This window comes from Pseudophryne corroboree, chromosome 4, assembly GCF_028390025.1.
Source record: "Pseudophryne corroboree isolate aPseCor3 chromosome 4, aPseCor3.hap2, whole genome shotgun sequence".
Classification (NCBI taxonomy): Eukaryota; Metazoa; Chordata; class Amphibia; order Anura; family Myobatrachidae; genus Pseudophryne; species Pseudophryne corroboree.
Window position 1 is genome coordinate 580,246,154 of NC_086447.1, and position 24,714 is coordinate 580,270,867.

Here is a 24,714-nt window from a genome sequence, read left to right on the forward strand (position 1 = left end):
CCTCTGTGTCGTCAAGTATACTATCCATCCATACCTGTGCTGCATTTTACTTGTGCGCAGTATATAGTAGGAGGACAGTGTAGAATTTTGCTGACCACCAGTATATATATAGCAGTACGGTACAGTAGTCCATTGCTCTACCTCTGTGTCATCAAGTATACTATCCAGCCATAACTGTGCTGTATTTTAGTTGTGCGCCGTATATAGTAGGAGGACACTGCAGAATTTTGCTGACCACCAGTATATATATATATAGCAGTACGGTACAGTAGTCCATTGCTCTACCTCTGTGTCGTCAAGTATACTATCCATCCATACCTGTGCTGCATTGTAGTTGTACGCAGTATATGGTAGGAGGACAGTGCAGAATTTTGCTGACAACCAGTATATATATAGCAGTACGGTACAGTAGTCCATTGCTCTACCTCTGTGTCGTCAAGTATACAATCCATCCATAGCTGTGCTGCATTTTAGTTGTGCGCAGTATATAGTAGGAGGACAGTGCAGAATTTTGCTGACCACCAGTATATATATATATAGCAGTACGGTACAGTAGTCCATTGCTCTACCTCTGTGTCATCAAGTATACTATCCATCCATGCCTGTGCTGCATTTTAGTTGTGCGCAGTATATAGTAAGAGGACAGTGCAGAATTTTGCTGACCACCAGTATGTATATAAAGCAGTACGGTACAGTAGTCCATTGCTCTTCCTCTGTGTCGTCACGTATACTATCCATCCATACCTGTGCTGCATTGTAGTTGTGAGCAGTATATAGTAGGAGGACAGTGCAGAATTTTGCTGACCACCAGTATATATATAGCAGTACGGTACAGTAGTCCATTGCTCTACCTCTGTGTCGTCAAGTATACTATCCATCCATACCTGTGCTGCATTGTAGTTGTGCGCAGTATATAGTAGGAGGACAGTGCAGAATTTTGCTGACCACCAGTATATATATAGCAGTACGGTACAGTAGTCCATTGCTCTACCTCTGTGTCATCAAGTATACTATCCATCCATACCTGTGCTGCATTTTAGTTATGCGCAGTATATAGTAGGAGGACAGTGCTGAATTTTGCTGACCACCAGTATATATATATATATATATATATATATATATATATATAGCAGTATGGTACAGTAGGCCATTGCTATTATATATTACTGGCATATAATTCCACACATTAAAAAATGGAGAACAAAAATGTGGAGGGTAAAATAGGAAAAGATCAAGATCCACTTCCACCTCGTGCTGAAGCTGCTGCCACTAGTTATGGCCGAGACGATGAAATGCCATCAACGTCGTCTGCCAAGGCCGATGCCCAATGTCATAGTAGAGAGCATGTAAAATCTAAAAAACAAAAGTTCAGTAAAATGACCCAAAAATCAAAATTAAAAGCGTCTGATGAGAAGCGTAAACTTGCCAATATGCCATTTACGACACGGAGTGGCAAGGAACGGCTGAGGCCCTGGCCTATGTTCATGGCTAGTGATTCAGCTTCACATGAGGATAGAAGCACTCATCCTCCCGCTAGAAAAATGAAAAGACTTAAGCTGGCAAAAGCACAGCAAAGAACTGTACATTCTTCTAAATCACAAATCCCCAAGGAGAGTCCAATTGTGTCGGTTGCGATGCCTGACCTTCCCAACACTGGATGGGAAGAGGTGGCGCCTTCCACCATTTGCACGCCCCCTGCAAGTGCTGGAAGGAGCACCCGCAGTCCAGTTCCTGATAGTCAAATTGAAGATGTCACTGTTGAAGTATACCAGGATGAGGATATGGGTGTTGCTGGCGCTGAGGAGGATTCTGATGGTGAGGTGGTTTGTTTAAGTCAGGCACCCGGGGAGACACCTGTTGTCCGTGGGACGAATATGGCCATTGACATGCCTGGTCAAAATACAAAAAAAATCACCTCTTTGGTGTGGAATTATTTCAACAGAAATGCGGACAACAGTTGTCAAGCCGTGTGTTGCCTTTGTCAAGCTGTAATAAGTAGGGGTAAGGACGTTAACCACCTAGGAACATCCTCTCTTATACGTCACCTGGAGTGCATTCATCAGAAGTCATTGACAAGTTCAAAAACTTTGGGTGACAGCGGAAGCAGTCCACTGACAACTAAATCCCTTCCTCTTGTAACCAAGCTCCTGCAAACCACACCACCAACTCCCTCAGTGTCAATTTCCTCCTTAGACAGGAAAGCCAATAGTCCTGCAGGCCATGTCACTGGCAAGTCTGACGAGTCCTCTCCTGCCTTGGATTCCTCCGATGGATCCTTGAGTGTAACGCCTACTGCTGCTGGCGCTGCTGTTGTTGCTGCTGGGAGTCGATCGTCATCCCAGAGGGGAAGTCGGAAGACCACTTGTACTACTTCCAGTAAGCAATTGACTGTCCAACAGTCCTTTGCGAGGAAGATGAAATATCACAGCAGTCATCCTGCTGCAAAGTGGATAACTCAGGCCTTGGCAGCTGCGGTGGTGTTAAACGTGTGTCCGGTATCCACCGTTAATACACAGGGAATTAGACAATTGATTGAGGTACTGTGATCCCGGTACCAAATACCATCTAGGTTCCATTTCTTTAGGCAGGTGATACCGAGAATGTACACAGACCTCAGAAAATGAGTCACCAGTGTCCTAAAAAATGCAGTTGTACCCAATGTACACTTAACCACGGACATGTGGACAAGTGGAGCAGGGCAGACTAAGGACTATATGACTGTGACAGCCCACTGGGTAGATGTACTGCCTCCCGCAGCAAGAACAGCAGCGGCGGCACCAGTAGCAGCATATCGCAAACGCCAACTCGTTCTTTGGCAGGCTACGCTTTGTATCACCGCTTTCCATAAGAGGCACACAGCTGACAACCTCTTACGGAAACTGAGGAACATCATCGCAGAATGGCTTACCCCAATTGGACTCTCCTGGGGATTTGTGACATCGAACAACGCCACCAATATTGTGCGTGCATTACATGTAGGCAAATTCCAGCACGTCCCATGTTTTGCACATACATTGAATTTGGTGGTGCAGAATTTTTTTAAAAATGACAGGGGCATGCAAGAGATGCTGTCGGTGGCCCGAAAACACTCCTGAACCTGCCCCGCCATCATCTGAAGCAAGTGGTGGTAACGAGGTGGAATTCAACCCTCTATATGCTTCAGAGGATGGAGGAGCAGCAAAAGGCCATTCAAGCCTATACATCTGCCTACGATATAGGCAAAGGAGGGGGAATGCACCTGACTCAAGCGCAGTGGAGAATGATTTCAACGTTGTGCAAGGTTCTGCAACCCTTTGAACTTGCCACACGTGAAGTCAGTTCAGACACTGCCAGCCTGAGTCAGGTCATTCCCCTCAAAAGGCTTTTGCAGAAGAAGCTGGAGAGATTGAAGGAGGAGCTAAAACGGAGTGATTCCGCTAGGCATGTGGGACTTGTGGATGGAGCCCTTCATTTGCTTAACCAGGATTCACGGGTGGTCAATCTGTTGAAATCAGAGCACTACAGTTTGGCCACCGTGCTCGATCCTAGGTTTAAAGCCTACGTTGTATCTCTCTTTCCGGCAGACACAAGTGTGCAGAGATGCAAAGACCTGCTGGTGAGACACTTGTCAAGTCAAGCGGAACAGGACCCGTCAACAGCTCCTCCTTCACATTCTCCCGCAACTGGGGCTGCGAGGAAAAGGCTAACAATTCCGAGCCCACCCGCTGGCGGTGATGAAGGGCAGTCTGGAGCGAGTGCTGACATCTGGTCCGGACTGAAGGACCTGCCAACGATTACTGACATGTCGTCTACAGTCACTGCATTTGATTCTGTCACTATTGAAAGAATGGTGGAGGATTATATGAGTGACCGCATCCAAGTAGGCACGTCAGACTGTCCGTACATATACTGACAGGAAAAAGAGGCAATTTGAAGGCCCTTGCACAAACTGGCTTTATTTTACCTAAGTTGCCCCCCCTCCAGTGTGTACTCCGAAAGAGTGTTTAGTGCAGCCGCTCACCTTGTCAGCAATCGGCGTACGAGGTTACTTCCAGAAAATGTGGAGAAGATGATGTTCATCAAAATGAATTATAATCAATTCCTCTGTGGAGACATTTACAAAAAATTGCCTCCAGAAAGTACACAGGGACCTGAGATGGTGGATTCCAGTGGGGACGAATTAATAATCTGTGAGGAGGGGGATGTACACAGTGAAAGGAGTGAGGATTTGGAGGATGAGGAGGAGGTGGACATCTTGCCTCTAGAGCCAGTTTGTGCAAGGAGAGATTGATTGCTTCTTTTTTGGTGGGGGCCCAAACCAACCAGTCATTTCAGTCGCAGTCGTGTGGCAGACCCTGTCGCTGAAATGATGGGTTTGTTAAAGTGTGCATGTCCTGTTTATACAACATAAGGGTGGGTGGGAGGGCCCAAGGACAATTCCATCTTGCACCTATTTTTTCTTTAATTTATCCTTGCATCATGTGATGTTTGGGGACTATTTTTTGAAGTGCCATCCTGTCTGACACTGCAGTGCCACTCCTAGATGGGCCAGGTGTTTGTGTCGGCCACTTGGGTCGCTTAGCTTAGTCATCCAGCGACCTCAGTGCAAATTTTAGGACTAAAAATAATATTGTGAGGTGTTCAGAATAGACTGGAAATGAGTGTAAATTATGGTTATTGAGGTTAATAATACTATGGGATCAAAATGACCCCCAAATTCTATGATTTAAGCTGTTTTTGAGGGTTTTTTGAAAAAAAAACACCCGAATCCAAAACACACCTGAATCCGACAAAAAAATTTCAGGGAGGTTTTGCCAAAACGCGTCCGAATCCAAAACACGGCCACGGAACCGAATCCAAAACCAAAACACAAAACCCGAAAAATTTCCGGTGCACATCACTAGTAGTATTATATACTGGTCACCACAATGCAGCACTGATACTGAGCACATATATTGAGCACTGATGAGGATACTAGAACTGACACGGAGCAGCAAGATACAGCAATGGACTATTGTACTGTAGTATTATATACTGGTTACCACAATGCAGCACTGATACTGAGCACAGATATTGAGCACTGATGAGGATACTAGAACTGACACGGAGCAGCAAGATACAGCAATCGACTATTGTACTGTAGTATACTGGTCGCCACAATGCAGCACTGATACTGGGCACAGATATTGAGCTGATATTGAGCTGCTATTGGGCTTTTAAGGCAGAGAACGTAGCCACGTCCTCTCTGCTCAATCTACAATGCACGAGTGAAAATGGCGGCGACGCGCGGCTCTTTATATGGAATCCGAATCTCGCGAGAATTCGACAGCGGAATGATGACGTTTTCCCCCGTTCGGGTTTTGCGAGTAAGGCGGGAAGAACCGAGGCTGCCTCGTACCCGTGTAAACCACATGAAGTTCGGGGTGGTTCGGTTTTCGGTGAACCGAACCCGCTCATCTCTACAAGTAGGCTTCAAACACCATTAAATTACACTTAGGTAAGTACATATTAACTGCTTTTTAATGGTTTTAGAAGCATATTTTATGTACTGTATTTGTGTGTATTTAGCTTTCATTTGCAAAATACACATAGATTTGCAGTGGTGGTGACAAGCAGTAACAATTGTCTTTCTGTTTATTTGTCTGTGTGTGTTTTCACATCTGCCAATGTGGGAGCCAGCTAAGCAGTGATAAAATCATCTTTATGCCACATTCAGATAAATAGGAATTTTTATCTGACAATGTTTGCTGAAAGCAATAATTTTTTATGCTTTTACAATTCTTCCTACCTCCCTTAAGGACCAGATTGGCATTCTTTTCAATGTATTTTTTTTTAACCGGAGTGACATAAAGGTCTACTGCTTTTACAAATGTACTCTTCACATGTTCCCACTGTTCCTATACTTCATTTAAAATCCTCCACTCTGATACCCTCTAAGATACTTCAAAGTGTATATCTTCCATTGTGGCTCAGCTGCCAAATCTTGTTCTTAGGCTACATTATTCCCACCAATAGAAAGTTTCAGAGAAATGTTCCCTAGGAAACCGGCAAAGTTGCAGAGAAACTCTAACACAACTATCTGGAAATTCTATAAATTACTTTATCGTTAAACATGACTTTTAGGAATTAACTATTACTAAATGATTCATTTTTAAATGATTATTATCCTTTATTTATATGCCACCACAAGGGTTCCGCAGCACTTAACAAAGTACATAGACATCTGAGCATAACAACAACAAAAAACCAGTGACTTAAGGGCCAGTGCTCACTGGCCGATGCGGGAGAGATGTGTGCTGAGCGAACCGCTCAACATACATCTCTCCCGTTGCTCAGCACAGTGCGATGTGTGCTGAGCGTGCGGGGAGAGACGGGGGAGGGGCGCTCATTTCACCCAGAGGGTGAAATGAGCGACCCGCTAGATTGGCCTGCACGGCAGGCCAATCTAGCACCAGCGATAGCAATGCGTGGGGCTGCGCATCGCTATCGCTGTAGGGGGTACACACGGAGCGATCAGGCTTAAAATCTAAGCAATCTAGTCAGATTGCTTAGATTTTAAGCAGCGATTGCTCCGTGAGTACCCCCCTTAACAGTACAAGACAATGTAGAGCAAGTACATGATATAAAAACATTTCTGCATCAGCAGTCATAACAATCAAATAAGCAACAAGGTGGCAGAAACCAGTGTTAGGTGCGTTGTAGGGAGTATAGAGAAGATGATAGTATAAGTAAGGGAAGGAAAACCACATAAGGGAAGAGCAGTGGCATCACTTCGTGGTGTGGGCCTCTCCTAGGTGTCCCCCGCCAAGGTGTGAAACCAAAATGCCAGCTCCTCCTCAGTGACAGGAGCCGGGTGCTGCATAGTAACATTACGTGCAGTACTCAGCTCCTGTCACAGTGTAGGAGGCGACACTGTGCAGACATATAGTCTCCAGAGGGCAGTCCTACATCTCCGGGAGCCCTGGAGTGATGAAAACAGGGGGCGGACCATGAAGTCTCTCCCTTCCCATGAAGCCATGCCCCTTTTCTAGTGGTGTAGTGCATATAGTCTTTCACCCACACCGGGTGTCACCAGGGTTAGTGATGCCCCTAAGGAAGAAGGCACTGCTTATCAGAGCTTACATTGTAAAGGGAAGGGGCAGACAGAGAGGGGTGACACAGATGGGATAAGTAGTGAGCATGGGGCAGTGGGTGAAGTTTCTTCACTCCCCCGTCACCTGGCCCCATAGCCCTGCATGCTAATATGTATGAGATTGTCCATACTGGCTTGCATGTTTAAACGAACCGACACCAACGATGAACGAGCACAGGGCCACGCATCGTTCAGCATTGGTGCATACACACTGAAAGGTATGAACAATATCTCGTTCATTAATGAACGAGATCGTTCATATCTTTCAGTGTAATTGGTCAGTGTGTAGAGCACATTACCTTACCATTTTTTTTGTTTTTCACTGCACTAAAATCACTTCCTGTGCTATACATTTACTAACCATTTGTCTTTTCATAAAATAAATAAGTGCAATAATTACAGTACAGTAAAGTATAGTACAATACAGCAAAGTAAGTCAGTTACAGGAAGTAACATTAACGTGTTTTTTGTTTGAATGTTTTCGGCAGTGAATCCACTTCCTGACCCCAGCCAGTTAGAGCTCTCCATAACCTCAAGTATAGCTGATTAGATTCCAATATAATAAGTACAATCAAATTGCTGAAATTAGTTGCTGGACAAATGAACATCGCACCCATACAGTATGTGCTTGTTGTACATTTCATTCCAAACCGTGCGCATTAACGTGGGCTTTGACCCTACTTTTCTGCTGCAGCATCCTCTACTCCTCTGGGAAGGCAAGAGCTGTAACTAGACATTTTGGTGCCCTGTGCCAGAAAGAGAATTGGTGCCCCCCTCATAATTATAATAGGAACAGTGGGGGTCATTCCGAGTTGATAACTTGCTAGCAGTTTTTAGCAGCCGTGCAAACGCATAGTCGCCGCCCACCGGGGAGTGTATTTTTGCTTTGCAGAAGTGCGAACTCTTGTGCAGCAGAGCACCTGCAAAAACATTTTGTGCAAAACAAGACCAGCCCTGGACTTACTCTTCATGTGCATTGATTCTAACGTTGGAGAGTTGGCTTTTGACGTCACACACCCGCCCAGCGTTCGCCCAGCTACGCCTGCGTTTTCCCCGGCACATCTGTGTTTTTCCAAACACTCCCTGAAAACGGTCAGTTGCCACCCAGAAACACCCCCTTCCTGTCAATCTTCTTGCGTTGTGCCGTGCGACTTAAAGCTTCGTTGGAACCTGTGCAAAACCACAAAGGTCTTTGTACCCGTACGTCGCGCGTGCGCATTGCGGTGCATACGCATGCGCAGAAATGCCCATTTTTAGCCTGTTCGCTGCGCTGTGAGCAACGGCAGCTAGCGATCAACTAGGAATGGCCCCCCGTGTGCGCAAAAGGCGAGCGTCAAAAACATAGGGGTATAGTTTCATGGGGAAGGAGCATGGTCACAAAATAATACCAATTCATATTACACCACACAGTAGTCTCCTTTATTCAAATTATGCCACACAGTAGTGCCACTTATATACATTACGCCAGGTATAGCCCCTTTTACACATTACACCAGGCAGAGCCCCCTTTTACACATTACTCCAGACAGAACCCCCTTTTACAGATTACTCCAGACAGAGCCACTGTTACACAATAATCCGGGGGAAGGGGGCGTGTATGTAACATAGAAACATAGAATTTGACGGCAGATAAGAACCACTATCCACTAACGCAATCTAGTCTGCCCCTTTTTTTATCCGTTAGGTAATCTCAGCCCTTTTTGAAGCTTAATTCTTTGTAAGGATATTCATATGCCTATCCCAAGTATGTTTAAATTGCTCTACAGTCTTAACCTCTACCACCTCTGATGGGAGGCTATTCCACCTCTCCACTACCCTATCTGTAAAATAATTTTTCCTTAAATTTCCTCTGTACCTGCCTTCCTCCAGTTTCAGTGTATGTCCTCAAGTTCTAATACTCCTCTTCCTTTGAAGAATGTTTCCCTCCTGAACTTGGTATATTTGAAAGTTTCTACCATGTCCCTCCTTTCCCTTTTCTCCTCCAAACTGTCACAACTGAGGGCTGGTGTAGACCTGGAACAGCCTCAGTTATAGGGGCTGGTGTAAATGTAAATCTGGGTGGTAGAATAGGACTCCTAGACATACAGATGGCTTATACCACTTGTGCCCAAAGATGTGACCATGACAACAAGGATAAAATGAATGTTTGTTTATTGAACACAGTTCTGATGGTACATCGGCAGTTGCAAAGATATGATATGAAGAATGATTAAAAACAGTACACAATTCCACAAAAAGTAGCAAAGCTGGTATTCCTTTAGGTGTGGTATCCGCACAAGACTAGCTTGGGAGATTAGGAGATGGAGAGTCCTTTACCATCACCTAGATGCTGTATGGTAGATGGAAGCTGGAACTGGTCAGCAGATGTTATGCAGAAGCTGAACGTGCTGTAGTAATACACAGAGTCTGCCGGTTTTGCCGGATGGAACCAGTAACAAAGAACTGTGAATGAAGTGCAGATGAACCAGTGTTAGCAGAGGAGTTGAATGACACTGGTGACGCTAGAGATCGATGAATATGAAGAACAGATGAATTTAGCACTGAAAATATTAAAGAAACCGATGGCGGAGCACCAATGACATCAGGAAGCTGGACACCGCTGAGAGCCAGATGCTGGAGGCCGGTGTTTTAGAGCACTGCCAATAGCAAAAGGCAACAAGGATACTATGGAGTCAGGCAGGCACCGCAAGGTGGTGATTGATGCGGACCTCTGAAGAACTGAAGACACAGGAGCTGGAATACCTGGAACACAGTTAGTAATCACAGAGAGCAGAGACAGGATACACTGGTAATGACAACCAAAGCACTGACAACTTCCTGGTTCAAGATCAGTCCTTTTATACCCTCAGCAGTGCAGAGATTGGATCAGCAATCAGGCAGAACTCAGCGATGCTGTAGATTTGAGGAAATAGCGTCATGTGATCAGAACCAACATGGCTGCGCCCATACTGGTCTTTGGATGGAAATCTGGTTTGTAATCCCATATGGAGCCTTTACAGTAATGGCGGCTGCGGCCGCAGGGGATAGTGGACGCTAAGCTGCACAGCAAACCCACAGAGCCAGCGGGCAAGAGGCACCGCACAGACCCGTTAGTGCTTGGAACTTGTAATAATAGCGGCAGAGGCCGCAGCTGACAGGAGACGCTATGCAGAGCCGTTCAGGTGCTGAGAGTACAGTAATGGCGGCGGAGGCCGCGATGGGCTAGGAACGCCATTCCACTTATAAGAGTTCCCTGTGACAGCATCTGCGGCCTAGTAGAGAGGAAACATGAAGTAAGGATGTTTAACAGCATGATTGAGACCCGGTCCTGGAATGCTGAGCCAGCCTCAGGAGACACCTGAAAGCAGTGGCGTGCGGTGAGGTCATTGGCTGGGGAGGCACATACACACACACACTATATATACATATATATATATATATATATACACATACATAAACGGTGGTCGAAGTGGAAATTTTGAAGTGGGGCTATGCAAAAGTCAAGGATGCAATTATGCTGCGCGCACGCTCCAGGAAAGGGGACGTGGTCACCCAAAAGGGGGCATGTCCAGTGTAATAGAACCCCTTATACTATCTAGTACTGGTGCCCCTTTCACCTTATAGCACACGGTACGAGCCGAAATTCACATTATAGCACACGGTACGAGCCTAAATTCACATTGTAGCACACTGAATGAGCCAAAATTCACCTTGTAGCACACTGAATGAGCAGAAATTCACATTGTAGCACAGTGAATGAGCAGAAATTCACCTTGTAGCACACGGTACGAGCCGAAATTCACATTATAGCACACTGAATGAGCCGAAATTCACATTGTAGCACACTGAATGAGCCAAAATTCACATTGTAGCACACTGCATGAGCCGAAATTCACATTGTAGCACACTGAATGAGCCAAAATTCACATCATAGCACACTGAATGAGCCGGAATTCACATTGTAACACACTGAATGAGCCGACATTCACATTGTAACACACTGAATGAGCCGACATTCATATTGTAGCACACTGAATGAGCCGAAATTCACCTTGTAGCACACTGAATGAGCCGAAATTCACATTGTAGCACACTGAATGAGCCGACATTCACATTGTAACACACTGAATGAGCCGACATTCACATTGTAACACACTGAATGAGCCGACATTCACATTGTAACACACTGAATGAGCCGAAATTCACCTTGTAGCACACTGAATGAGCCGACATTCACATTGTAACACACTGAATGAGCCAAAATTCACATTATAGCACACTGAATGAGCCGACATTCACATTGTAACACACTGAATGAGCCGACATTCACATTGTAACACACTGAATGAGCCGACATTCACATTGTAACACACTGAATGAGCCGACATTCACATTGTAACACACTGAATGAGCCGACATTCACATTGTAACACACTGAATGAGCCGACATTCACATTGTAGCACACTGAATGAGCCGAAATTCACCTTGTAGCACACTGAATGAGCCGAAATTCACATTGTAGCACACTGAATGAGCCGACATTCACATTGTAACACACTGAATGAGCCGACATTCACATTGTAACACACTGAATGAGCCGACATTCACATTGTAACACACTGAATGAGCCGACATTCACATTGTAACACACTGAATGAGCAGACATTCACATTGTAACACACTGAATGAGCCGACATTCACATTGTAGCACACTGAATGAGCCGACATTCACATTGTAGCACACTGAATGAGCCGACATTCACATTGTAGCACACTGAATGAGCCGACATTCACCTTGTAGCACACTGAATGAGCCGACATTCACCTTGTAGCACACTGAATGAGCCAACAGTCACATTATACCACACTGAATGAGCCGGAAGTCACATTGTAGCACACTGAATGAGCCGACATTCACCTTGTAGCACACTGAATGAGCCGACATTCACCTTGTAACACACTGAATGAGCCGACATTCACATTGTAGCACACTGAATGAGCCGACATTCACATTGTAGCACACTGAATGAGCTGACATTCACATTGTAGCACACTGAATGAGCCGACATTCATATTGTAACACACTGAATGAGCCAACATTCACATTGTAACACACTGAATGAGCCAACAGTCACATTATACCACACTGAATGAGCCGGAAGTCACATTGTAGCACACTGAATGAGCCGAAATTCACATTGTAGCACACTGAATGAGACGAAATTGTGACAGAAGGGACAGCCAGAGTGACGACAGGGAGAGAGAGTGACGACAGGGAGAGAGAGTGACGACAGGGAGAGAGAGTGACGACAGGAACAGAGTGACGACAGGGACAGAGAGTGACGACAGGAACAGAGAGTGACGACAGGAACAGAGAGTGACGACAGGGACAGAGAGTGACGACAGGAACAGAGAGTGACGACAGGGACAGAGAGTGACGACAGGAACAGAGAGTGACGACAGGAACAGAGAGTGACGACAGGGACAGAGAGTGACGACATGGAGAGAGAGTGTGACGAGAGTGACGACAGTGACAGCAGGGAGAGAGAGAGAGTAACGACAGGGAGAGAGAGAGTGACGGCAGGGAGAGAGAGTGACGAGAGTGACAGTGGGGAGAGAGTGACGAGAGAGAGAGAGTGACAGTATGGACAGAGACAGTAATGACAGGGAGAGAGGGGGACAGCAGGGGAACATTACCCGACTGTGGTCGGTGGAGGCACCCATGGGCAGCGGCGGTGAGGTCCCTCTGACGGTGACCGCCATTTGTTGCAGGTGGCGGCGGGCGGCTGGTGGCTGGCGGCGGTGAGTGGTAGGTGGCTGGCGGTGGTGAGCGCTAGGTGGCTGGCGGCGGTGAGCGGTAGGTGGCGGTGAGCGGTAGGTGGCTGGCGGCGGTGAGCGGTAGGTGGCTGGCGGCGGTGAGTGGTAGGTGGCTGGCGGCGGTGAGCGGTAGGTGGCTGGTGGCGGTGAGCGGCAGGTGTTGAGGTCAGATGAGTATAGTTCTAGTACAATTAAAAAAACAAAGTGAATGGATTTAATTTTCTATATGCATGCAATACCTTAGTGTAGAGCTGGCTGGTAGGGGGCGGATCAGCTGTTTGTTGGGGAAGCGCTGGCCGCTCTTCTTCTTGTCACCCCGGGTGAAGGAACGTGCCGGCCGCAGCCTCCTTCTTAGGCTCTAGCAACTCCTCATCAACGCATGTCTACCCGGGCGGCGGAGAAAAGGGGTGCGAACAACAGCAGGAGGGGGAGGCGGGGACAGGCTCCTGACATGATGCTCCAGCCCGGCAGATATGACACCGGCTGTGCAGGGAGATGGCGCACTTTCTTCACAGCAAGCACAGCAGCGCCAGGGAAGGGGGGTAGCGAGCCCTGCGCACACTCCAATGAGCACCTCCCTCTAATGGTGGCGCCGGCTCTGCTCCCCGCAGCCACCCAGTGATGATTGACAGCGGATCCAGTGACGGATCCGCTTGCCAATCACATCCCTCCTCATTGACAGGGGCGTGCTTTCATGGGTGAAAGCACGCCCGTGTGTCACTGCGGCACTTCTAATGGTGCCGCTTCTACATTGATTTCCAACTAGCTTTTACAGCTCGCAGCATGGCCCCGCCCCCGCTTTGTCCCCTGTCCCATTGACTGCGGGAGGCACCACTATCGGTGCCTCCCAAAGTCAATTTAAAAGCCAAATTGCTTTAAATAATATGAAGCAGATACTTATGACACAGAATGTGTCATAAGTATCTTCTTTATATTATTTTAATCATCAATAGAATCACTAATGGCAGGGGAGGCACTGCCTCCCCTGCCTCCCTGACTGCACGTCCCTGCCTGAAAGGTAAATAATGGTGTCCTGTAACCGGGATCATGACACAAACTATACTGTACATGTTAAGATCTTTTAGCCTTTCCGGGTAAGTTTTGTGATGTAGGCCATGCACCATTTTCGTTGCCCTTCTTTGTACACTCTCTAATGTATTTATATCCTTCTGGAGATATGGTCTCCAGAACTGGACACAGTATTCCAGATGAGGCCGTACCAATGATCTATACAGTGGCATTATTACTTCTTTTTTCCTGCTACTGATTCCTCTAGCTATGCAACCAAGCATCTGACTTGCCTTTCTCATTGCTTTGTTGCATTGCTTTCCTGCCTTTAAGTCACTTGAAATAGTGACTCCTAAATCACTTTCCTCCTCAGTAGTTTCCATTATAGTACCCTTGATATTATATTTAGCCTCTGGGTCTTTGAGACTCAAGTGCATGATTTTGCAATTTTTAGCATTAAACTGTAGTTGCCACGTTCTTGACCATTTCTCAAGCCTAGCTAGGTCATCACTATTTTTCTTTTTACCCCTCCCGGTGTGTTTACCCTGTTGCAAATCTTTAGATCATCTGCAAAAAGGCATAATTTCCCTTCAATACCATTTGCAATGTCACCAATAAAGATATTAAAGAGAACTGGTCCAAGTACAGATCCCTGGGGTACTGCACTGGTAATATTTCCCTCCATAGATTGCACTCAGTTTACTACAACTGTCTGTTTCCTATCCTGCAACCAGGTTCTTATCCATTTAACTGTTTTATAATCCACCCCCATGCTTTCAAGTTTATTTAGCAGTCTGCGATGTGGGACGGTGTCAAATACCTTACTAAAGTCTAGATATGCTACATCTACAGCTCCCCCTTGATCTATTATTTTCATCACAGAGTCAAAATAAGTCAATAAAATTTGTTTGGCATGATCTCCCACCAGTAAATACATTCTGTTTTGGATCCTGTAAGTTGTTTGATTTAAGATACTCAACAACTGTTTCTTTTAGTAGTTTTTCCATAATTTTCTCTACTAGTGATGTAAGGCTTACTGGTCTTTAGTTACTTGATTCTTCCTTGCTTGCACTGTTATACTGTGGAACTACACTTGCTCTTTTCCAGTCCACTGGAATGGTACATGTATTTAGTGACTGGTTAAATAATTCTGTTAATGGTACCACCAGCACATCTTTTAGCTCTTTTAGTATCCTTGGGTGTATCCCATCTGGCCCCATTGATTTATTTACTTTTAGTTATTAAAGGTCTGTTAGGACTTTCTCCGCTGTAAATGGAGTTTCATCTACCTTATTTTTATGAATGTCTGCAACTTAACTGTGGCCCCTTCCCTTCTCCATCTGTAGTAAATACTGAGCAAAAATAATTATTTAGGTGATCTGCTATTGCCTTGTCTCCCTCCAACAAATGCTTACTCTCTGTCTTAAGTCTTATTATTCCTCCATTTGATTTTCTCCTTTCATTTACATACTTAAAAAAAAAGTTTTGCCCCCTTTATCTACTGACTGGGCCATTTTCTCCTCTGCCTTTGCACGTCTGATCACTTTCTTAGCATCCTTCCGACTGTCAAGATATATCTATTTGTCGTTATTATTTTGAGTCTCTTTGTATTTCCTAAATGCCATCTTTTTTGCTTTCACACTAGTTGATAATTCTTTTATGAACCACACTGGCTTCCTTTTCCTGGTGCTTTTCCTAACCCCTTTGATACAAAGGTCTGTTGCCCTTAGTATTGCACTTTTCAGTTTTTCCCACCTCTTCTGCACTCCTTCCAGCTCCTCCAGTCCGCCAATGAATCACTTAAACATCTCCCCATTTTTGCAAAGTCAGCATTTCTAAAGTCAACATCTTTGTTTTTGTGTGACAGGAGTTGGATGATGTCTTTATACTAAACCATACTGCTTGATGATCACTGGATCCCAGGTGCTCACCCACATATATGTCTGATATCCTTTCACCATTTGTAAGAATTAAATCTAATATTGAGTCTTTGCGAGTGGGCTCCTTCACCAATTGCTTGAGAATGCTCCCTGTAAGGAATTTAGAAATTTGCCACTTGTAGCTGAACTTGCAAAAGACCCCTCGCAATTTACATCAGGTAAATTAAAGTCTCCCATGATTATGACTTCTCCCTTTAAAGTGTAAATGCCAAATTGCTTTCTAACAAATATTTAAAATGCCCGCTCTAATTTATACTGCGGACGCCAGGCGCATCTTAGTACCATATACGATAAAAGTGCGCTGTACATCGCAAAACTCTACATCCCTTAAGAGGAAACAATACACCTACACATTATCTGAGTTCCAAAGCTCATTGATGTATATATTTGTTATTAAAAGGATATGTATTCAATATATCACAATGTACAGTATACATATAGTTACATGGTTACAATTTATACAGTAAGCAGTTAATACAAACTAAATCAAATACATACAGTTACAGGCCAGCAAACACATCACCATATCTTTCTCATATAAAGTATTCCCTCCATACCACTCTATCTCTCTCTCTGTATAATCATGTAGGCCCCGGACTGGCAGCAACTCCACCATCGTCTGGGACAAAACAGCAACTCCTGTGTGTCTGATCAGCAATATCTATGTAGTTTGGGGGAGTGCACAGACTAGTCTAAGGTAGGGAAATTTCTCAGTCATGATGAGTCACTGGTCTGTTCGTATGCTAACAAGGTTCAGCCTTGAAGACATCAAAAGGGCTGGCCTGAGTTGCCTGTCCACCACCTGCTTGGAATGTCCATTGTTCTAATAAGAGTGACTTTAGCTTTCATACATTTAATCATAACTACTCATAGCAATGTCCTACAACTTAATAACAAGCATCAAATGAATCTACACATTAATCTGGTTAATGTAATACCAAACACTACATGTCTATCTTGCTCTGCTCCAATAATACACATACATGACGTTACTCCATTATATAATTTTAAGTCATTATGATGTCTGGCGCTTGATATGTTATAATTATGTGCTGTATGAAATATGTGTCGAATCTATCTCTGTGGCATGTCTGTGTAAATGCGTATGTTACTGTATATTGCTGTGCTCGCTGCACATATTTGCAAGCATAGCGACTCATGTGTGGAGTCTGTATGTTCTCTCTATGTAATATTTTTGACTTCGACAGTCCACCCTTTGGCAGTAAACAATAACTGCCATCAATTATTAATATAAGAAAAATATTTCAGACAATAATCGGTGACCTAGACACAAGTATGTATTCATTACGCAAATCAGATGTTTGACCATATTTGGGGAAGACAGGGAGGAGGACGAGACATCCTCTATATGCACTCGGCGGTCACGGGACCACTGGTTGGGTGTGGGAAAACATTCAACCTATAGAGTATGCTGGGACAGTGCTTTGGCCTATAATGTCTGATTTGGACAAACATTTAACACATACATGTGTCTACGTCTTTGTACACTGATGTTCGGATTCGATTGAGGTTCTGTTGGGTAGATGAAGAAGACACAAACAAATCGTGAATGTGACATATAAAATTTTCATGATTTACATATTCCTATCATTTTCTAAACATTGTTTCCATTTCTGGAACGTATGCTAGGTCTGTTTAATCATTGAACAAGGGTTATAAATAGTGTCCTTCCTAAATAACATAAACCTTCGGAGTTTGGGGAGAGCAACTCATAAACCTTTCTTCCACACATATTAATGAGCTCTTTATCTGCAATGTGTGAATAGCCATTGTCTGATTGTTCCTGATTACCTCCCAATTTCCTGAAATTGGTGAGATTTAAACATACCAAGGATTTATCTATGGTACTGGTGGATCTTAAGGCTAGGGGGTCTAGTTATATTATATTCTTTGTCCACCGGTCCCGTCCCCCTTCCGTGTAATTCAAGTACCTCAGCTAACTCTAAAAAAAATATGGCACTAATCCTGCATCTTTTCGTCTTAGAGGTACCTGTGAGCACATCCAACATTCAGTTTGGTTTAAGACCTTTACCCACTAGTGAGTGGTTTTAACTCAAGGGATGTCTGTCACCTTATTGCTAGACTGACATCTCTGGATGCTCTCATCTTCAAATATGGGGTCACAATAACTACAAAATACAGTATTCTTCAGACAATAGCCTATCACGTTACCTCCGAACTCCGTAACTACTAGACCTTTGATTTTTCTTTGGCTTTAACAAACTGATCGGCTAATCCAGGGATCCTATAAGGAAATCACTCCTTCCTCCAGAACCAGTTCCAGTCCCACACTCGACTCCTCATAAAAAACCTCTCAAAAATAGAATGTCCTGAAAAAAAAATGTTTGTCAGCGGGAAAGAGAGAAAAGAGAAATAGAACAAAACAACTCTTGTTCATAGCAAATCAATTACAACGACTGGTCTTTCTGTGATCCTTTAGCATGGTTAGGTAGTGTTCAACAGTGCCGCCTCTTAGTCTTCACAGAACAGACTCTCTGGTGATACTTTTGCGATCTCACTCCATTTACGAGTTCCTTCCGGACTACCGACTTTCCTGCAATGGGAATCGTGGACCCAAGTCTCTCTCTCGGCTACTTTCACTGGGATAGTGCTGTCAACAAAACTTGGTATGGTCCTTCCCACCTGTCTATTAGGCAACCTGAGCGTAAGAACAATCACACAGTCTCTTGGTTCACACTCAAGACAGTTAGTATTTGGCATACCAGCAATCAACAGTTTCAAGTTCTTTTGTCAAGTTCTCAAATGCTGGCTCATCTCAATAAGGTACTGTACTGTCACCTCATTGGTGTATTTCTGATCATTGTGCGGGTCAATCATGACATGAGGTTGTCTTCCAAAAAAAACAAAAAAGACACAAATACCAAAACAAAAACACATTTCGAAGAGGGTGATTCGATAAGTGAAGATCTGGGAGTGGTTAAGATGCTACATAATACTAGTGGCAGTATCTATGATCACAATAGTCCAATTTCAAGCTTTGCTCCTACTTCTAGGGGTACCATTATCTACACACAAATTTCTGCGCAATTTTTCTTTGCGGTAAACACAGCAGCATCCGTGGAGGCAGGAAATGCCTCTACCCAGTTTGAGAAAACATCAGTGCACACCAATACATAACAATAATTCCTAAAGGGTGTTAACTGTACAAAGTCGATTTGTATTTCCTGAAAAGATCCGTCTGCAGGAGGGATATGGGATGGCTCTGTTGGTATTGCCTTACCAATATTCTTCCTCAAGCAAGTAAGACAGGTCATTGCTTTCTCACCTGCATGAAAATAAAACCGTGGTGCACTCCAGTAAGCTTTTACCAGCTTGCACATACCTTCCTTACCCTAGGTGAGTCAGACCATATGCCGCCTCAGCTAGGCTTGGGAGATATGCTCTGAGGGCCAATGGCTTACCTTGTCCACCTCTCCAGAGTCCTGGGGACTCCTAACCATACCCCTTCGACTTCCAGACCTCCTTTTCCTGTAGGGAACACAAATTTGTATATCAATTTAACTGTTGTGTTTGCAATGTAGAGTACCATGAGCATAACTCAAAAAAAAACATCTCTAGAGGAGAGAAAGAAGAAGAAAATGAAAAAGAAATGTCAGGTTTGCCATTCACCAACAGGCATATCAGTGTCTATAGAAAATTTCCCTTCACCAGTATTCTCATCCTTCCTCCACCCTTTGTGCATGACAAGGCACACTGCAGTAATACTGGTGTTATCGTGCTGGTGAGATATACTGGGTTCGGGCAGAACTCTGAAGGACCAATTAGGCATGTAGTGTTTGAACTGTAATCGGGTCCATGTATTGTACCACCCTGTGTGAACGCAAAATATGAAGAGGAAACTGTGGAGAAACAGAATAGAGGTTGGTGACAGATGAGTTTGTAGAGGTGGAGAAGATTTTATAAAAATTTGACAACTGGATTGGGCACTACGGGGAAGTGATTCTCTACTTGGACTACTCCCCTTAAAAAAAATTCTGTGTTTATTGTATCGCTATTGGGACTATCCCAGCCATCAATCCAGTGTCCTGTCCATCCTAAGTTCATAGGGAACCCGGTATCTGTGAGATAATTTCCTCTACCTGTGATGGACATGCATCTAGAACAGTGAAATGTAACATTAGTCTTCGTGGGTGTCTAACATACTTTGTACTTCCTGAGCGGAAGCACATTATATGTATATCATATGTAACAAAATTCCTGTTAAATTAATCAGGGGCCATTTCTGCTAGTGAAAAGAAGCAAAAGTTTAGAGGCCCCATCTTAACCCCAGCAAGTTTTGTCAAAGAGTACTGTTGCATTTATTTTGTTCTTCCCATTAGCTGAATCTGTGTTTTCTATATGGCTTGTGATTCCTTACTATATGTCCCTTGGTCCCGTCTATGTGTTTAATAATGTGGCTTGTGTTTTCTGTCTAGGGGGTCTATATTGACTATGTGTCCTACTACTCCTACAATCTCTGGCAAAATGCCCTTCCTTCCTACAAGTGTAACATATTATTGACCTTAACTTACCATTAGGGATGTGGGGTTTGGGCTGATGGGTCTTTCCTGTATGTGCCTGTATACTTACCATCCTCAACCTCTACACCTGTTGTTCTCTACACCTAGCAATATTCTTGTGATGTTCAATAGCGCACTCTCTAAGATTAGCTACTGTGACCCCTTTCCAATTTGGCAAAGAAGTCTGCACCCTGACCCTCAATGCCTTATTGAGCCCGTTCATTAGCACAGAGACAGCCACCTCCCATTTGCCGAATTAGTGTTTACAAGTGATCTTATCCAGACGGAGAGTTTTCTATTACTGCAAAAGAAAAAAAAAAGAAAAATTAACAAGCTTCTAGGTCATGCAAAGTAGTCATTCAATCCTTCTCATCCCGTATTAAGGGTCTGTACATGGTCCAACAAACATTTCCAAGCTCATCTTGACTAGGGGCATTACTAGGAATGAATACTTCTTATATGGTAACTAAAAGAAATACCCGGGGGTTACCCTGTCTCTGTCCGCTTTCCTACTGGCAAATACAAATGTGCGGACAGGTTTTTCTCCATTTCTGACGTTACTTTCTTGATTTTTATTTTATTTTTGCGCTTTACTATATATGTACACGAATGATACCATACTTACCAGTTCCACTGGTCTCAGCCACTTCCCCCACAGGCTACTGCTCTTCTTTTACCGTTTGGATACTCCTCTGAGTGCATGAGAAATGGCTGAAACCAATCAGGTCTCCTTCTCCTCCTAAATAAAGCTTCAACATTCATTAGTACATATATAGGTTACAGTCATATTTTTCATATTTTTATTATTTTCTATAGTTTGTATGCTGGCCGTAACTGCTTCCACATCTACATATGGCGGTGTACTTGCTTTCTCTTTTTCTTCCTACTTGTTTATTGTTGCTACAAGTTTAAACAGTTCTTATATTTCCATTCTTGTCTTATATGACTTTCGTTAGACATACCACCTGCAATACCTTAGGATCAAACTCACCAACCCCTCTTGCTGTCACAGGTTTAAACAATTTGTATGTCTGACCCTTTGTTTTCTAGATTTTTTTCAGACATATTCTAATCTTTACGTTCTGCAGTACCTCTGGCTCAAAGCTGCCCATCCTAGGGAATGATGTCCTATCTTCCTCAGTCATACGTACCCATTCATTGCACTTTGAACACCAAGTTCACTTTGAACACCTAGTTCTTATAAACCTTGCTGACCCTCTCGGGCCGCAATTCTCCTGCCTGAACCCTGGCTAAACGTCTCTCGCTTGAGCAACTGGCTCCCATATTTGTGGGTCTTGCCCTCTCAGCCGTTCCCACAAACACCAAAATACTCAACGCAAGCAGACGGTGAAAGTTACTCGAGCGCCTTTCACACGCTCTCGCCCACGCTGGCCAGTACTACGATACACTGTTGATAGTGGATCGCGATGTACCGAACTTAGGGCTCCTATAAGACCTTACAGCACCGTAACTTCTTTCGGTGGAGGTTTTGTTGGAATATTTTCCTGAGAGAGGCAGCGAAAGATTCCTTTTCGGTATCTTTCCACTGGAATTTTTTGTAGGGTGAAAAACAGAGAAATTAGATAACTATTGTTCGCCCTTTCCAATGGAAGTTCACCAGGGAGATTTCCCGATGTTATCAAAGAAAAAACCCTTTGTCTTATACAATCACGTCTGCGTATGCTTTTCCACAGCACCTATGACACAATGGTATCACATTGTGCTGTGTAGAACACACGGACGTGCGATTCAATCACACAGCCTATAGATACTAGTTATCTATATGCCCTACGATTGCTGTAGACCACCTAGAACACCTAGACCACTCTAGACCACCTAGATTTGGGACACCACCTAGACCACCTAGTTCTGATCACGCAAGGTAGCGAACCCTACGCCACCAGGCCTCTACTAACCCAGTGTACCACGACGGGATCCCGAATTCCCAGGTTCAGCTTTACTCACTCCGCTTTCACTCACTCAAATACACCTGGTTTTTCTGTACAGAAATTTTTTTACTTCCCTAAGTCAGCAGCGTTATTCCAGAGGTGCTTACAGTTTTTAAACTAAATTTAGAGTAACCTGCTTTTGAAATCGGATAGTTACAGTATGTGCTATTGTATTTAAGGTATACTATCCCACCTTTTAATTGAACAAACTATCGTGTGATTTGTACTTTGCGCCCGTAATCCTACGCAACCTTGTGTAAACACACGACCGTGCGTGCCTTTTACGCCGCGTGTGCGACCCTGTACTTTGTCCGTACCACATGTACAACGTACGTCCGCAATTCATCAAACCACACAGTCTTTATAAATGTGAGGAATACTAACTATAATCGGTAGCTTAACACAACCCACACTTGTTCTGTATAACCCTTTACGACTGGGCCAGAACTGTGTTTTGTGTTTTTATAATTACTCCCTTAAATACATTTACTTCAAATTTATCTATATAGCAAACAAATGTATCTGATTTCACATAGATCTAAAATGACTAATATCCTATAATTTAAATGATATGATTCAGACTGGATAGCTCTCTTGCTGTTAGGGTCTCCTGCCCTGTGCTGCAACGTCGTCATGGCAACCGGGAGACAAGTGCTAGCGGAGTAACCTGAGCGCAGCTGATACTCCGGTTCGGGTCTTTTGCTGTGCAGTGGTTACAGGCTCTGTGCACGGCAGGGGATCCGGTGCTGGTTTTTGTGCTCACAGTCTGTGAGGTCTGAGTGGGGCGTGGACAGCACCTGCTTTATAAGGCCTCTTCTCAGGTTAAGCAGATGCTGCTGAATCTTTGTTGGTTAGTCAGTTCCTGAAAGTTAGCCAGTACTGTGTAGCTTTGTATTTGTTGTTGCTTACTGCAAATAGGCCTGGGGATTTGGTACTACACTCTGCCAATCCAGACCTAGCAGTAAGACTGGAGTCAGTCGTTTAACCTGCTGGGGTTCTTTTGCTACTCTGTGAACTTAGCAGGTTTGCGGCTGTATTCTCAGACTGCCTGCCTAAATCCTGTCTCACTGTGCAAGGTGTTCAGGTATTCAGTTTAGTGGCAGTAAGATGAACCTGTGCACTGCAAGTGAGGATTAGGATTGTGGAGACTCTCCTTGTGTCTATCATTCCATATCTGACCAAGGAGTTTACTGCCACACCCGTTGGTAACCCTTTAGGGTTTTGCTGTTGCCCTTAGCAACAGCATTTCGGGTTCTCTACGTATTAAAACACAACATCTTGCTTTTTTCATCTGAGCATTCCTAATAATAGGGAGACACCCAGTTTCTTAGCCTCTGGGCTTCTCTGTTCACTTTGTGTTTATTTTGGTACCCCATCACCTTCTGTGTACGTAATGTCATATTCCCCAGTCTGTCTGTGAGTTCATTTGTTTTGCATCCCTATCCGTTCAGACACCAGTACATTCCTGCAGGCACTGGTGTGCATAACAGTTCAGACACCAGTACATTCCTGCAGGCACTGGTGTGCATAACATATTCAGCAGCCTAATACTCCTGTTGAAATTTTGTGGGAATATGGAGCATACCCCTCAAAATACGTTGCAACAGGTGGTCGATCAGGTGCAGGTCCTGACTCGACAATTTAATGATTTGTCCATTAAAATGCACACCTCCCAGGCCGCTGGCGGAACTCCCGCAGCAGCAGCACCTTCAGGGGTTAAGGAGCCGAAAGTAAATCTCCCGGATCGTTTTTCTGGAGATCGCTCGCAGTTCTTTTGTTTCAAGGAGAGCTGCAAGCTGTACTTCCGGCTTAGGCCTCAGTCTTCAGGGTCGGAGATTCAGCGGGTGGGCATAGTGATTTCCTTGCTACAAGGAGACCCACAGGTCTGGGCATATGGGTTGCAGCCTGACTGTCCGTCGCTTAAAAGTGTTGATGCTTTTTTTACGGCACTGGGCATGTTGTATGATGACCCTGACAAGACGGCCTCAGCCGAGGCTCAGATTTCGATCCTTAAGCAAGGGCGAAGGCCAGTTGAGGTTTACTGTACGGAGTTTCGGAGGTTGGCCCATGATACCCAGTGGAATGACCCAGCCCTGAGACACCAGTACCGAAGAGGTCTTTCTAACCAGATAAAAGACCAACTGGTACAATATCCCTTGCCTGATAGCTTGGATCAGCTCATGCAGTTATCCATCCGGGTGGATAGACGGCTGAGAGAGCGTAGGCTTGAAAGGGAGACCGAGGTTTCCTTCTTTCCCAAGGGAACCTCAGACTCTGAGGAATTTTCCGAGGAGCCTATGCAGATTGGGGCTACCCGCCTCTCCTCGCGTGAGAAGACGCGGAGGAGACAGCAGGGGTTGTGTTTGTA